The sequence below is a fragment of the Mustela lutreola genome, chromosome 6 (genome assembly GCF_030435805.1).
Source record: "Mustela lutreola isolate mMusLut2 chromosome 6, mMusLut2.pri, whole genome shotgun sequence".
Lineage (NCBI taxonomy): Eukaryota > Metazoa > Chordata > Mammalia > Carnivora > Mustelidae > Mustela > Mustela lutreola.
In genome coordinates, this window is record NC_081295.1 from 12111760 (window position 1) to 12126910 (window position 15151).

At 46.1% G+C, this 15151-nt stretch overlaps 1 protein-coding gene across 5 annotated transcripts in view; it reads right to left on the reverse strand.

Annotated features, from left to right (window-relative positions):
- Nucleotides 1-15151, reverse strand: part of SCAF8 (SR-related CTD associated factor 8) — a 225641-nt gene that overhangs the window by 11431 nt on the left and 199059 nt on the right. For 2 of the 5 annotated variants that reach the window (XR_009354463.1, XR_009354465.1), the window contains exons 23-24: nt 6168-6343; nt 5666-5748 (exon numbers count right to left, since the gene is read on the reverse strand). The exons of the other annotated variants lie outside the window; for them this stretch is intronic. The gene's annotated coding sequence lies outside the window, so the exon portion shown is untranslated. The remainder of the gene's footprint in view (nt 1-5665; nt 5749-6167; nt 6344-15151) is intronic. 5 annotated transcript variants of the gene reach the window in all.

The following is a 15151-nucleotide window of genomic DNA, read 5'->3' on the forward strand; positions in this document are numbered from 1 at the left end:
ATTGGAATGAGTCTCTGCAAACACGCTTTCCCTTGTGGAATTCCCTAATAAAAACAGACAGTCTGTTTTAAACAAGCAGCCATGAGATCGGAAGATGACACAGAAGCTCAGTGCGGGGCAGGGGGGGCTGCTCTACTTTTTCCCTCTCGCCTCACAGCCTGGCTGTCTCTCTCATCTGCAAATCTCTACTCCTTGCCAGCAATGCCACAGAGAATGTATAAAACAATTTTGGTTCCTTCTACTGAGGTAGACCCAATTTAGCACATGTTTTAGAAAATTTCTTTGTTCAAGCACCATTTCCTACCACAAGATCTTGTTAATTTATGCGGAGTCCTAACAACCTGGAATTTAACTGAGAAATGCGCCCCCCTCGAGTATTATTAGAAGCCGGCTGAGTTCCTGTCCCTACCTGCTCACACAGAAACCTGAAGGCGGTCCGGGTTTGCCCACTGGAGAAGGAAGTGGCTGAGAAATCTGCCTTTTGTCATCACAGTGAGGTCATGAGAAAGAAGCCGTTCTGAGAGGAGCACTCTCCGGTCTCCCCAGCACTGTCCCGAGGGCCAGCTGAGCAGCGGAGGGGAGGTCTGACCCCAGGGATGCAGTGGTGACCCTACACACGTCCAGCTCCTATGAGGAGTAACTGAACAAGCAGTGCGTCAGAGGGTCACCTTCTACTCCTCATCTATTCCTCCTAAAAGTTACATTTTATTCCCATTTTCTTCCCGTCCATCACAATTGCAGCAAAACAAAGACTTACAAGCGGAGAAGGACAAAAAACCAAAGTTCCAGAGAATGATGCCTTGCTACCTAACTCCCAGCCCCTGGCCTGTCCACACCCACCTCGCCATTCTGCCACCTCCCCAGACTCCCTCCTCCTCTGTCTTGCTCCCTACCTCACTCAGCAGTGTCCCTAATTCCCACACACCTCGGAGCTGCCTCTGATCTTTCCTGACCTTCATACCCAAAATTTGTTCCTCCAGCCTTTTCCTGGTCACCTTCTAAAAAGCATCCAAACCTCTCCTCCTCTCCACCATTCCCACCGAAATGGGAATGGGCAGAAGCCCTCACAATCACAAGGTCCTGATAACTCTCTGGTGCTTTGGGACCTGGGAAAGTGGCATCTGTCCGTGAACACCTCCCAGGGTCTGTCTGGGTGGCACCAGCTCTGTCCTTTCACTGCATTTTGAGGATTCGTTCCCCTCCCTAACTATCCGTGGACTCTAGGATGGGGGTATACTCCCCATCTGGGAAATGGGACAATAACATTACCTGTCGCCTTAGGCAGTAACAAGATGCAAATGAAAGACGTTATCTGCAGCATGGAGCTCAGTGCTCGGTGGAGGAAACATTCAACAATCTCCTCTCCCTGGGACGCCTGGGTGGCTCGTTGTGTGTGCGCACCTGTGCACCCATGTGTGTGTTCATGTACTCTTGTGGCACAGTGTAACAGCGAACGGCCCCCACTGGAGTCAGAATGTCTGGTTTAAATCCCGGCTCCATGTCTTGCACTCGTTTTGTGACCCCTCCAAGCCTGTTTCCTCGTGGGTCAATGACGATAGTAACAGAGTGCGCCAGATGGGATCGGCTGCGGAGTAAATGAGTTCCTACCTTGTAAAGCACACAGTAAGCACCATGTGACATACAAGCTACAAACAATTACAGAATTCTTTTATGCTGATGCTTGCTTTTCAACATATTATCAAACACGAAAAATACACAATATGTGGCACAGTATCCAATGCTCTTTGACGGGCTGATATCTGAATTCACATTCACAACACAGCCCTGGATCACTCTGTGGAACAACACAGATGATTTTAGCACAAAACCAGCATTGCGTAAAGAAACTCAACTGTCTACTAGCCTAGGGAGAGGAAATTCAGAGACCGGTGATATACTAACATTTATTGAGCATTTACTCTGTGCCAAGCCCTGAGCTCAGTGATTCAGATAATGTATTTCATTTGTATCTTGTAAGTGTCTCATGAGGTAGGTGACACTATTGTCCCATTTCACAGACGTGGAGATACCTGGGTCATAAAAAGGGTAAGCAACATGTCCGCCGTCATAGAGCTGTCTCCCAGCTGACCCAGAGTGGATAGGTCAGATCACTAATTGCACGGGGAAGACAGGACTCTTCATTTTATTAATGAACTCCTTTCCACTTGGAAAACAAAGTTCCAGATTTCCATGTTAATTATCGTTGTTACCACATGGATGTTTATGAAATATTAGCTGTTGATTATAATGACCGAGCCCTAGACCGCATTGGGAAGCTGACCATAGCCTTCTGGGTCCCTTCCCCAATATCTCCTCTAGGTCCCAGGATAGACATCACATAAGAAACAACCACTGGCTGTTGCTAAGAGCTCACGCTGTGAACCTTCTCAGGGGACATTGGTGTTTAATCGAAAAACTGACGATGCCTTTGAGAATGAAAGGAATAATAAGACATTGTGGACTCTCAGACATTCGTATGAGCAATGAGGGCAATTTAATAGAGGAGGCCTCCCCGCAGCCCATCAATCACTCCGACAGATCGACCCTAATGGTACACATTTATATGAGAAAATATTGTGACTGCATTGAGTACTTTCTGTAATTCCCTTCCTGGTGAGACCTTGGCCCGAGTTATCTCTTATTGCAAAGTTCACACGGTTGTAAACCGTATCTATTTCCTCAATCGGTGTCAGTCCTGACTCAAGCAAGTTTAGGCTAGTCATGAAACAAGAATCGGAAAAGCAAAAGCCCCCTGAGCCTTGCCATGCTGGTGTGCTTAAGGTAGATACAAACTTGAGAGCTCCTACGTGGAGACAGGCAGATCTGCACAATGAGGACACGGAGTCACCTGAATCCCCCTCACAAGGAAAACATGGGCTCAGATCCTGAGTTGAATATAAAATGTGGGGACAGATACAGAAATCTAATTATCTTTCTTCTTCCCTTCTTGAACTCAATTCAGTCCACCAGACCCCATTTCTAGTTAGTAGTTGCATTAGTTTGCTAGGAGGTGGTAACAAGTCACCGTACACTGGTGTCTTTAAACAATAGAAATCTATTCTCGCACAGTTCTGGAAACTAGAAATCTGAGATCAAGGTGTCAGCAGGGCCATGGTCTCTGTTAAGGCTCTAGGGGACAATCTGTCCCATGACTTTCTTTTAGCTTCTCGTAGTTGCCTGAAATCCTTGGCGTTCCTTGGCTTGTGAACACATCACTCCAACCTCTGCCGTCTGGTGGGGTTTTTCCTGTGGGTCTCTGTCTCTTCTAGGAACACCAGACATACAGAATTTGGAGCCCTTGCTAATGACCTCAACTTAACACGGTTTTATCAGTAAGATCCTATTTCCAGATAAGGTCACATTCACAAATACCAAGAGTCAGGACTTGAGCATATCTTTTGAGGAACCATGATTCAAGCCACAACAGGTGAAGGATACTAAATGTCATCACCAAAGAAATTCAGTCCCTTCTAGTGTAGAAATCTGGTCTCTTTCAGACACTTATTTTGTTAATTTCAGATGCCCCCTCCCCCCCGAGTTCCCTACTCCTTTTCTCCTCTCTGGATATGAGGGCCTCCAGGAGGAGGCCAGGGGGTGCGGGCAGGTGAGGGATTCCTTTGAATGACAGCAGAGCCGCCTGGCATGAGGGATATGTGACTGGCACACACACCTGAGGGCTCTGAGTCTATCTAGCCTGGACCGGACATCACACTTGGCCTTCATGGTAAACAGCACCGCACAAGCCCCACACAGGCTCCCACCAGCAGGACTCCAAGAGGGTGTGTTCCTATGTCAACCTAGAGGCCTCTTCTAGTCTGCTGGGCCATTTTTGGCCCAGCTCTGTGCCTTTCTTTGGAGAACAGACAGGTTTGGGAAGTCCCCCTCCCACAGCACTTGGGGCCTTTGGGACACACAGGACTTAAAAGCTGTCCTCTGCCTCTCAGTCTAAAGCTGTTTTGTTTTGTTTTTTCCAAATCACTGCACCACTGGATGGGGGCTTCTCAAGAGGCCCCAATTTCCTAGGGGCTGACCCCCAGGACACTGCTTTGGGATCTCCAGATCTTCTCTAGGTTATTTTATCCCCATCCCTAGGGACAAGGGCACAGCCTCACACAGCAACCAGCTAAACTCTGATCGTCTCTGTAGCCCAGCTCCCCCGGCCCTGTGCCCCAGCCCAGGACAGGTGTTTCTCTCCAGTCTCAGACCACGTTTGCACATAGGGTCAGGGGTCATTGTCCATAGGATATCACACATGCTTCTCTATTCTACGTTTTCCTTTGAGATGCCCAAAAGATCTTAACTTAATGCTTCTAGAGATGGAAGAAGAGCTTATAATAGGTCAACCCTTCGGAAGTGAAAAACTAGCAGTAAATCCAGATAAACCATCAGGTACACATACTCATGTTTGGAGTCATTAAAGAGCTGCCCAGAAACTGAGGTCTAGGACCAAAATCTCTGAGAAAAGAGAATTCTGGAGAGAGGAGCTACTTTTTCTCCTAGAGACGTTTGCCGATCACTAAGCTACCAAGACAGCCAGAGAGAAGGTATCTTCAAGAATTGGGCCCCATAAAAGTCTAGCATCCAAGCAATGCATAGAACTTAGACAAATTAATTAACTAAAACAATCGGTCATTGCAATTAAAAATGGGCAAAAGACTGGAAAATTTACTATACAAAAAAGATACCCAAATAGCTCATTAAAATGTGAAAAAATATTCTACATCAGTCATCAGGGAACTAAAAATTAAGACAACAAAGAGACCCTAGATTATGCCCTCCAAATGGCTAAAACTAAAAAGATGATCATCTCAAGAGTCAGCAAAGCTGTGTATAAGGCTCAGAACTCCTGTGCGAGTATAAATTCATACAGTCACTTTGGAAAAACTTTGTAACAGCAACTATAGAAAATGAATCGATGCAGAATTTAGGATCCTGAAATTCTACTCCCATGCATATACCTACCAGAAACACACTTAAATCTGCTCAGTGTAGGTATAAGAGTATTTATAGCGACATTACTGGTATGTGATAGTCCAAAGAAGACACAATCCAAGTGTCCCTCAATAGCAGAATGGAGCGAGTGTGACACATTCATATCATGGAATACTGCTCAGTATAGTAAATAAGTCAACTCTTGAATGAATCTTACCAACGTAAGGTTGAGAGAAAGGAGCCAGGCATAAATTAATTGGTACTAGGTAGTTCCATTTCTAGAAAGTTAGAAACAGGTGACACTAATGTCTGGTGTAGGCGTTGGGATAGCGGTTGCCTCTGGTGACTGGGAATGGACCAGGGAAGGGAGATGTGCCAGTAGTGTTCTATTTGTTGAGCCAGGATGTGGTTACACAGGTGTGATCATCGGAGTAGATCGGCAAAGCTGTATCTGAGAACCAGTGCCTTCTTCTGTGCTGATGTAATTTTAATTAAAATGTTAGAAAACCAGCGTTCATCACACAGACTCTTGACATCAAACATCAGGGCTCTAGCTTTTAAGGTACTTGGTCTTTGTGTAAGAAAGGACAGAAACATCATTAGGACTGGAAGGACTTTTTGGATCTCAGCATTAAGCCCGATCGCATTTGCCTATTGGCCAAGTCTGCTCACGCTCCCCAGCTTCAAACTCAAGTTCTCGAGGTGAAATACCACTCCACCTTCATGGGCTCACCTCCAGATTTTGCTTGTTTCAATTGGCTATTGAATCTTCTTGAAGTCCCGCCAGAGTCCATCAACCCAAGGATTCCTTCTGCCCTGAAAAGCAAACTTGCTCTCAGTGTCCTTCCTCTGGCACAGAGAGCACAAAGACAGCAAGCTCCTTGAGACCAAGGACTCGCACTCCCAGGGCAGACCTCTCTAGCCACCTTGATCTTCACTTATTTTCCTTTGTACCACACTGTCACTGCATAAAACATCCCTGGGGTGGTCAGCTGCCTTCTGATACTACACCCCATCTTGGCGACAGGACTGGAGGGTCCTAAAAGGCAGGGCAGTGCTTCACACTCTGTTTTAAATGCCGCAGCTTTGGCATGGTTTCTTGAGCAAAGCTGCTGCTCAGAAGTATTTGCTTTTCTCCATCCTGGACTCCTGAGGGGTGCCGTTGAGGGGAAGGAAGAGTAGCAACATCCTGAGCTCAGCTTAAACCTTTTGATACAACAATCTGCCACACTCACGTGACTCAAGGCATCATGATACAAACACATCTGCAGGTCCCACGTGGAGAAGCAGCAGAGTGGGGTGACTTCGTGGAGAAGCTGCCACCCAGAAGCAACGGGGCACCCAGAAAAGGACCTCGGGCTTCAGCAGCGCTGGCAGCTCTGGGCTGCGAGCAGATCCTCAGAGCTCCTCCCTGATGAGGAAAGAGCCAGGGTCAAACCTTGGTTCTACTCAAGAGTATCATTACTGATGACAGAGGGCTCTCCTCGGTGGTTTTGGCACGCCAGGCGTCCCGCTCTCCCAGCTCATCTTCAAATCAACCCAAAAGGGTAGAAACTGTTTTGCAGATGAGACAACTGAAGCCAAGACAGAAGAAATAACTTGTCCAAGTTTTCGTGGCTAATAGAAGTCGTAAAGTCCGGGTTCAAAAGCAAGGGCAAAGGAAAACATGAATATACGGGCCTAGTAACTAGGGAAAGCAGCCCAAGACGTGGCCAGAGGTGCACGCAAATCACTGTCTACCAGACAGACCAAGTGCCACAGGAAGAGAACAAGTGTCACGACCGTTTTTTGGCTGCAGGGGACTCCGTCAGGAATACTAAGGGGAGTAGGGATATTTTATCTCCATGTTACAATATTACGAAAGACTGAATTTTCAAATTGGAGGCCTTTTCTATAACGACACAGCGGGGCTGAGCAGACACTTTCAGAATTCCTCCTTGCACAGGAAAGATCTTGGATTTCAGTATCCGTGGAGTATAATCGAAAAGCTAGAGCTGCCTCGAGGATGTCCCCTCCTGGCCACGCCTCGGCCAGGTCCCTCCCAGCACCACAGGCAAGACCCTGAAAAGACCTTGGGGGCCTCGGTGCTCTCCAAGTGCCCTTCTGGCCATGGAATGTTCGTGAATTTTTATTGCACTATAGACAACCTCTTATCTGTTCAAAAGGACAGCAACATGGCAAACACCGCTTCATACATGATTGTGGGTTATATTATCTATAGACAATAGTAATTTTCTTTTTTTAAAAAAGTAATGATTTCACTGTCATTGGTGTATGTTTTCTATAATATACCATTTGTGGAAGCTGCTACAAGTTGCCCCCCAAAACTCAATATTTGCTTTCAGCCATTTATATCCATACTTAGGCACCGTGGTTTACCCCAGAATGGCTCTTGTTTGGAACTTCCCATTTTAGAGGAAGGCCTACAGATGTAGGGCCAGCTTAAAGTACCAAACTTTGGTCATGGGAAGACATGAGGAAGATTCCTATCTAAGCAATATTTACAATTTATTTGTGCAGGGCACTTTTTTCTTGGAAGTCTTCTGAGTTTCTAGTTCTTTTATTGAGGCTTTATTTGAACGTCTGGACCATAGATTCCCAACCTGGGAGCTGAAATATTCTTCTATGACCACATTTTCATAAAAATAGTGTGATATCAAGACACAGAACCCATTTCGTCTGCCATTTGCTCAAACAGGGCTCCTTTATTTACGTATTCCCTATTCATCAACTAAGGATGTACTCTGTGCCAGGCAGCACAAGGCCCTGAAAATAGGAAGACATGGCTTCCACTCTAGAGGACGTTACAGAGCATGATGAGGAAGGCTTATCCCACTCTCGGACATTTTGGGGGCCAAGGAAGTGGGGGCAGTGACACCTAATACCTAGCATGTTGTCGTTCAACACGGAAGCAAAGAAGCCGGGCCCGGGGAACTGGAGTCATGTGTCCGTCATCAGCCTGGAGGCTCACAGACAGTTACGGCCTTAGCTTAATGCCCAACTGCAGCATCTCTACCCGAAGGCCTGTTCGAGCTGCCATTAAAAAGGACATGGGGTACTTTGTAAAATATCTAAGTCTTACACCTGAGCCTGAATCAAAGGGAAAATACAAGATTATGTAGCATTTCAAAGCTTAGTTCTTCAACACAATCTCCAAGGTGATACGGTCTTCCTGTGTTCTTCCTGTGGTTTTATTTTCGGTTACTCCCCAAAATACATAGATATTCCTTTCTTTTTAAGATTTATTTATTTATTTGAGTGAGAGAGAAAGAGAGCACACGAGCCTGGGGAGGGGCAGAAGAAGAGGGAGAGACTCCCAAGCAGACTCCACGCTGAGTGCAGAGCCTGACGCGGGACTCAATCTCAGGAGCCTGGAAACTTGTCCTGAGGTGAAATCAGGAGTCACACCTTCAACCAACTGAGCCACCCAGGCGCCCCCTTGACATTATTAAAGTGAAAGGGACAAATGTGGCTGTTGATCCAGTGGCTGTGAAAAATGGTGACAACAAAATTAGACAATAGGAGTAGAAAATATTCCAGATAATAAGATGATGAGCAAACAGCCTGCATAGCTTCTCTGCTCACGACCTTGCTGAGGAAATGCGGAACCGCTGGATATGGTCCCTAGTCAAAATAAACACGTGGGCTCTCACCCTGCTTCCATTAGTTTCTAGCTGTTTGACTTCAGATAAATTCCTTCATTTTCCTTAGGCTTCTTCAGTTTCCCCATATGTAAAGTAGGGACAGTCCTACGTCACTGGGTTGTCGTGGAGAGGTAAGTGTGGTGTTCAGGGCATGGCCCCACCAGGACTCATATATATGTATATTTTAATACATTAACATCATTAGTTTTTAAATATCAGGTTTTTCAAAATTATAACTGGTATTATGTGTAATTTATTAGATATATGGAATTTTGAGAATTCTCAGATGTTTTGAAGGAGGTGATTTTTCAATATAAAAATTTTTAAAATCTGGGCACCTGGGTGGCTCAGTGCATTAAGTGTGGGACTCCTGATTTCGGCTCAGGTCACGAAGATCGAGCCCCCAGAGGGCTCAGTGCTGGGCATGGAGCCTGTTTAAGATTCTCTCTCTGCCCCACCTCCCACCTCCACTTACACTCTGTTTCTCTCTCTCTCTCATAAAAAAATAAAACAAGCTGGCCTGTACCTGCTTTTCACAATCGCACTGCACGGTCCTGCGTGTTGGAGTCTCTGCATTCCTCCGCGGAAATGTGAAACATTCATAAAAAGCAAACGCAGCCGTGCCTCAAATTACCGCCCCACCTCCCACACGCACATATGCTTTTCTACTTTCTCCAGCAGCGTGAGTCTAGTTTTAGTCTTTGGAAAAAGCTTCCCCAATGATATGAAATCAGTCATTTACTGCGTAGTAAGAAGGCACCAGAAAAGAGCATTCAGGATTTCTATTTCACGAGCAGTGCTGGGAAAGGTCTGGAATTGGAAGCGGGAACCATGTGCCACCGCCAGCGCCCGGAGCCCCCCGCACCTGTTTCCCACCCAGGGCTGCGCACAGCCCCTCTGATTCCCGCCGTGGCATTTCTTCCTCACCCAAACGACAGTTTGCCCGATGAAGGAGGCATGAGCTCCCATTTCTGCCAACCCTCTGGGGAAAATACTCCCTGCCTCTCATGGTCCTGCGGGAGGGTCAGCTCACCATTGAACTGGACTGCGGAACTTTGGGTATTGCTTTACATACCCAATGAAGGAAAAAGAAATTTTGTGTTGTTTTAACTTAGTAATCGCAACAGAGGAGGTTCTCTGTGATGGGAAAATGCACGTTTCTAAACGGAGGCAGAGGGATGGCACAGACTGTTTCACATCTCGGGATGCGGAGGGAGGGAGACTTCTGTGCTCACTCACGGGCTCTTCCTACAAAACGAGGGCAGAGTCTGTCCATGTCTTGGGGGGGGGGGGTTGCATAATTTATATCATGACTTGCCTGTAAACCTTAATCAAAAATCTGCTCAGGTTGTGTGAAATGAACAACAGCTGAGTAAAACAGCTTCATGGTAGAGTTCTCTCCTGAATATAAAATTGATCAGGAAGATAAATCTAAATACCATTTTCCCACCTTGAATCCAAGATATAGATAGAAACTCCTAAGTCCAGGCAGCCCCCTAGTTTAAAACACTTAAGTGGTATCAACTAAGCAAGAAAAATTTTGGAAACACTGTAGCCCTTTCATGAATTTTGTCATTAAAAACATTCCAATATAATTAAGGGAAAATCAGTTTAAAAAAAAATTTTTTTTAGAGAGAATGCGCATGAGTGCACTTGTGAGGGTGAGGGAGGGGCAGAGGGAGAGAGAATTTTAGTCAAGCTCCGCACACAGCCTCTATCCCTATACAGTGCTTGATCTCACAACCCTGAGATCATGACCTGAGCCAATATCAAGAGTCAGGCACTTAACTGACTGAGCCACCCAGGGCCCCAAGATGTTTTTATTTTATTTTTATTTTTCTAAAAGATTTTATTTTTTTGAAAAAGATCTCAAGTAGGGGCAGAGGCAGGCAGAGAAAGAGGAGGAAGCAGACTCCCCGCTGAACAGAGAGCCTGATGCGGGGATCAATCCCAGGTCCCTGAGATCATGACCCGAGCCGAAGGCAGAGACTTTAACCAACCGAGCCACCCAGGGCCCCAAGGTGTTTTTAAAGAAGGGTTCTTAGGGGTTCCTGCAGTAGCTCTGTTGGTTAAGCATCTGACTCTTGATTTTAGCTCAGGTCATAACCTCAGGGCCATGAGATCGAGTCCTGAGTTGGCTCCACGCTGGGCATGGAGCCTGCTTGAGATTTTCTCTCCCCCTCTGCCCTTCCCCAACTTGTCTTTTTGTTGTTGTTGTTGTTGTTGTTGTCTTTATGTTTTAAAAATATTTTCTACACCACTCCTTCAGGAGGGGGAAACTAGGATTGGAAAGGGTGTCAATGGACTATGGCTAAATATACCAGTTTTAGGAGGAAGAAGGCCATATGAGGTCCGTCCAACTATTGTGCATTTCTACATCCTCAACACATGGCCCTATCCTGGAATAACCTGGGCACTCTTAAGTGTTCAATAAATGGATTAATACATGAATGAATCACTTAAAATGATGAACTCAGTCACTAACAGAACAAAGGACGTTGTTCATGAGAAAGAAGACGACAAGAAAAAATAATTAGAATTAGAGTCTGAAGGCATAATTTACTTAAGACGTGTTTCTGTTGTGCTAATCCTATTCTTTCTCTCTGCCTTAATCTCCTGGTGGCCACTGTTTGTGTCAGATGTGGGAAGGTGGTGTAGACAGGAAGGGATAAAAGTACTGGCCATCATGGCAGGAACCTGCTTCGTGTCTTCACGTGAACAAAAAAGGTGCATAAAGATCATTAATTCCACGACTTCGCTCTGCAGATAAAGAAAGTGAGAAAGCAAATGACCTGATGAAGGTCCGTCCTTGGCCCAACCAGCTCAACACAGCAATATTATATCATTATTTATTGCTTTGGGAGGGGAAGGGTTATGTGTTGCCACAGGAAACTTATCATAGACCTAGCTGATATCAGCTCCCCACCCCAAAGGCTGGGTTGGGTTTGTTTAGTTTGACTCAATTGATGGACTGCTTTTGCATTGATTTTAATGAGAAAAGCTCAAAAATAATACTCTCTCTCTCTCTTCTTTTTAGAGAGAGTGTGTGTGCATGTGTGTGCACAGCAGGGGGCAAGAACAGAGCGAGAGAGAAAGAGAGAGAGAGAGAATTCCAAGCAGGCTCCATACCTGGCACAGAGCCTAATGTGGGGCTCGATCTCACACCCCAGGATCATGATCTGAGCCAAAATCAAGGGTAGGACACTTAACCGACTGAGCCACCCAGATGCCTCTCAAAAACAACACTTCTAAATTTTACTCTGAACAATAATGCCTGGCGGCATTCTTGCTGGAAAGGCGGGTGTCTGATCCCAGTGCTTGAGATTCTATTCTGTGGACCTGCCCTGAGACTAAAAAAAAATGGGAATTTTTACAAACACACACAGTTGATTTGGATGTAGAAGCTGTACACTGGGACACTGTCCCAAAGCGCCTTAGCTCAGCCAACAACTGAAGCAACACTTGTGGGAAGCCGTGCTGACTGATTCACGGAGCTGGAAGTAACATGTGTACATCATGTTTTGCAGGATACTGCTGTCTCATCACTGTTAGAGAGACATGTTCAATGATATGTAATTATTTGCTGGTAACAAGTGCTGTATTCAAAACCATTTATTTTTCTTAACCATTTGACACTTTGTGAAAGTCGAGCTCACTTCCCAAGACCAAGCCAAATGCTGTGCTCTTAACATGATGGAAAGACCAAGAGACGCCACCAAGACTTCCCTTGAGGAAAGCAGCCCAGCTGGTCCAGCTCGGCTCACAACGGCATCCCTGGCACCCCACACTTGCTGAACACGTAGTAGGGGCATGAAAAAAATACGTGTTTGTAAGTTAATGCAATACGAAGGAATATGAAACAGTGGAACATTTGGATAATGCCTCTGTGTATGTAAATACCAAATACTTGTAATCATAAAATTGATTTGTTCTTTTTTAGAAAAATAACGGATACATTTCGAGAAGCAATGAACACGAAGTCTGGGCGGAAAGGGAAGGCGAGAAATCCAGGGCTGGAGAGGAAATGTGACCTTTCTTCCTGGGATCTGTCTCTGTTTCTGATTCCCTAAACTTTCCATTACTCTAACCCACAAGTTTCTGCAAGGCTCAGTGTATTTTAATTAAGCCCCAGTGATGAACAGACTTGCCAGCCTCCATGCTGGTTTGTGGCACAGGGCTTCAAAGCAGGGTCTAGAGAAAACAGTGAGGAGGGGACCCCAGCTCGCCCTCTCATTAGCAGTTCGCATGACCCTCCCACAAAACAGAAGCACAGAATAATGGAGTTAAGAATTACCCTGAGTGGGTATAACGGTACGGAACCGTGGGCCTTCCCCTGCCTTTCAGGATCAGCATTCTGTGCTTTCTTTGCCTGTTTTGTGCTCTCAGACGAAAGGTCTGTCTGTGTGACTCAGGCTACGAAAATGCTTCACTTGGCAGCCGACATGGGTATTCCCCACTCGGGCCCCAGCGCAAGTCCAGGAGAAGTAAGAAGGCCGGCCCAGCGCCCTCCCCCGGTGCCATCTGTAATGGTCCGATGGCCTGTGCCAACAGCCACCGTGGAAGATGGCGGCTGGAGGGAAAGTGTGACCCGAGCTAAACTCTTCTCAGAGAGGCAGTGTTTTAAAAGTGGGTGGGCTTGACTGCAGGACGGGCTTTCTTTTTCTTTTTCTTTTCTCTTCTCTTCTTTCTTTTTCTCTCCTTTTCTTTCTTTCCTTTTTCCTCTTTCTCGTTCCCTTCCCTCTCGTACTCTCCATTCCTGTCCCCCCCCAGCTTCCCTTTCTTCCTTCTTTTCATTCTCTCTCCTTTCTTTTCTTTTTCCGTGGATCCTCCCTCTGCCAATCCTCCTTCTCCCCTTCCTTTCTTTCTCTATGGGTCTCTTGGGAAAATAAAACGATCAAAAATCTCAAAGAAATATTCAACTGGCCAAAAAAAGAAAAAAAAAAAAACAAAAACGACTGGCAGAGATTTCTGTGAACAGTGTTGGCGTCTCCCCAAATCTGTCGCTCTCATCCACTCAGCCCTTTCCTGTCAGTGTGAGAGACACGCGGGTGGCTACCATGAAAAAATATGGAGAATCGAAGAGAAAATTCAATAAGTAACCGTTGCAGGATTGCTGCACATACAGTCTCATCTGCAAAGCGTCACCCGATGGGAACCCGCAAGGTCCGGGCATGTCACGCACATGACCTCCCTGTACCGGGTACCATCCTTGGCTGCCACAAAGCACTCAAAGGTGTTGGCAAGATAACCTTGGTTCAGGACATTGAACCATATTATACCTGAAATATACTCTGTGAAATGATTTTTGGACTCTGAACACAATTATGACAGTCGCCAACGCTGCCAAGTTTACCAGGTAAATAAGGAAAAAATAAGTAGTTTAAATATTAAACCCTTCAGGTTTGGGGACAATCGCCTCCTAAAATGAGCCCAGAAACTAATTTTCCACTTGCACATATTCATTTCACAAAGAAGGGTGGGTGGGTTTCAGTGAACAGGTCTCCAAAGATGGCTTCAGTGCAGCTTGACAGCCATAAAGTTCAAGTCCAGGGGGTAAGTTGATATCTTTATGTTAGTCCAGGTGAGCATTTGCTGATGTGTTTTAAAGGGGAATTCGAGAGGATTTGGAGACAGCTCCAAGCTTGCGTTTCGATTTTTGGAAGTCATTTTGCTCCTGAGTGACAGTCGTCTCAAATCATCCTCAGTGTCCCAGCGCTGTCATCTGTGAACAGGTGCACTGAGTTGTGGCAGGTAAATGCCGAGCGCTCAGCCCAGAAAATTGTCATCTGAATGATTTACATGCACGTCTTGAGCTCCATCAGGCACTAGAGATGGATGCTTTGCTAATACATCCCCCATTTGTCAACATTAATTTAAGGCACTTGGAGTTGGCAGCCAAGAGCATACTTTTCAAATAAGCAGCCAACTTTTCTTCTATTAAATCTTTAGGAGAATATATTACCAACTTCTGGGAAATACCATTTGCAAGAAGCTGAGCTGGAGTGGGTTGAGGAATTGGCAGTAGAAAGCTTCGGAGCATGGGTACATGTGTGATTGGCAAGTCAGTTGGTCCCGACAAGGCTTCCATGGTGGTCTCTGCCCAACCACCACCCCTGGGACCTCTCGGGCTGCCCCGTGGATGGTGCCACTCGGGAAGGATGACCGAGAAGCACCTCAGCAACAGAGACAGGGTCAGAGTCTGTGTTCAGAGAAGGATTATGAAATGAAGAAGAAATTCCTGGGCCATGAGCTCTTGGAATTTATAATCCAGCTGAAAAATAAGATGGTGCCCAAGAGAGCATAAGCAACATGGCTGAGCAGCAGGGAACCACGTACCAAGAGGTGGGACAGAACTCAAGAAGAGAGGGAGAGCATGTTGGAGGAACAGGAAAGGTGGTGATGAGGCAAGCTAGAGGCCCATGACCTGCAGAGGAGGGGGAAGGGCCCCACGCGGGTCATTAGGAAGGACAACGGTTGTGGTGGGACATGGAGTGCCCTGAGGGTCAAGCTGGCAATGGGCTTGTCCTCTGGGCACCCTGGGGCACCAAAGTTTTCTGAAGAAGGGAAAAGAAGGA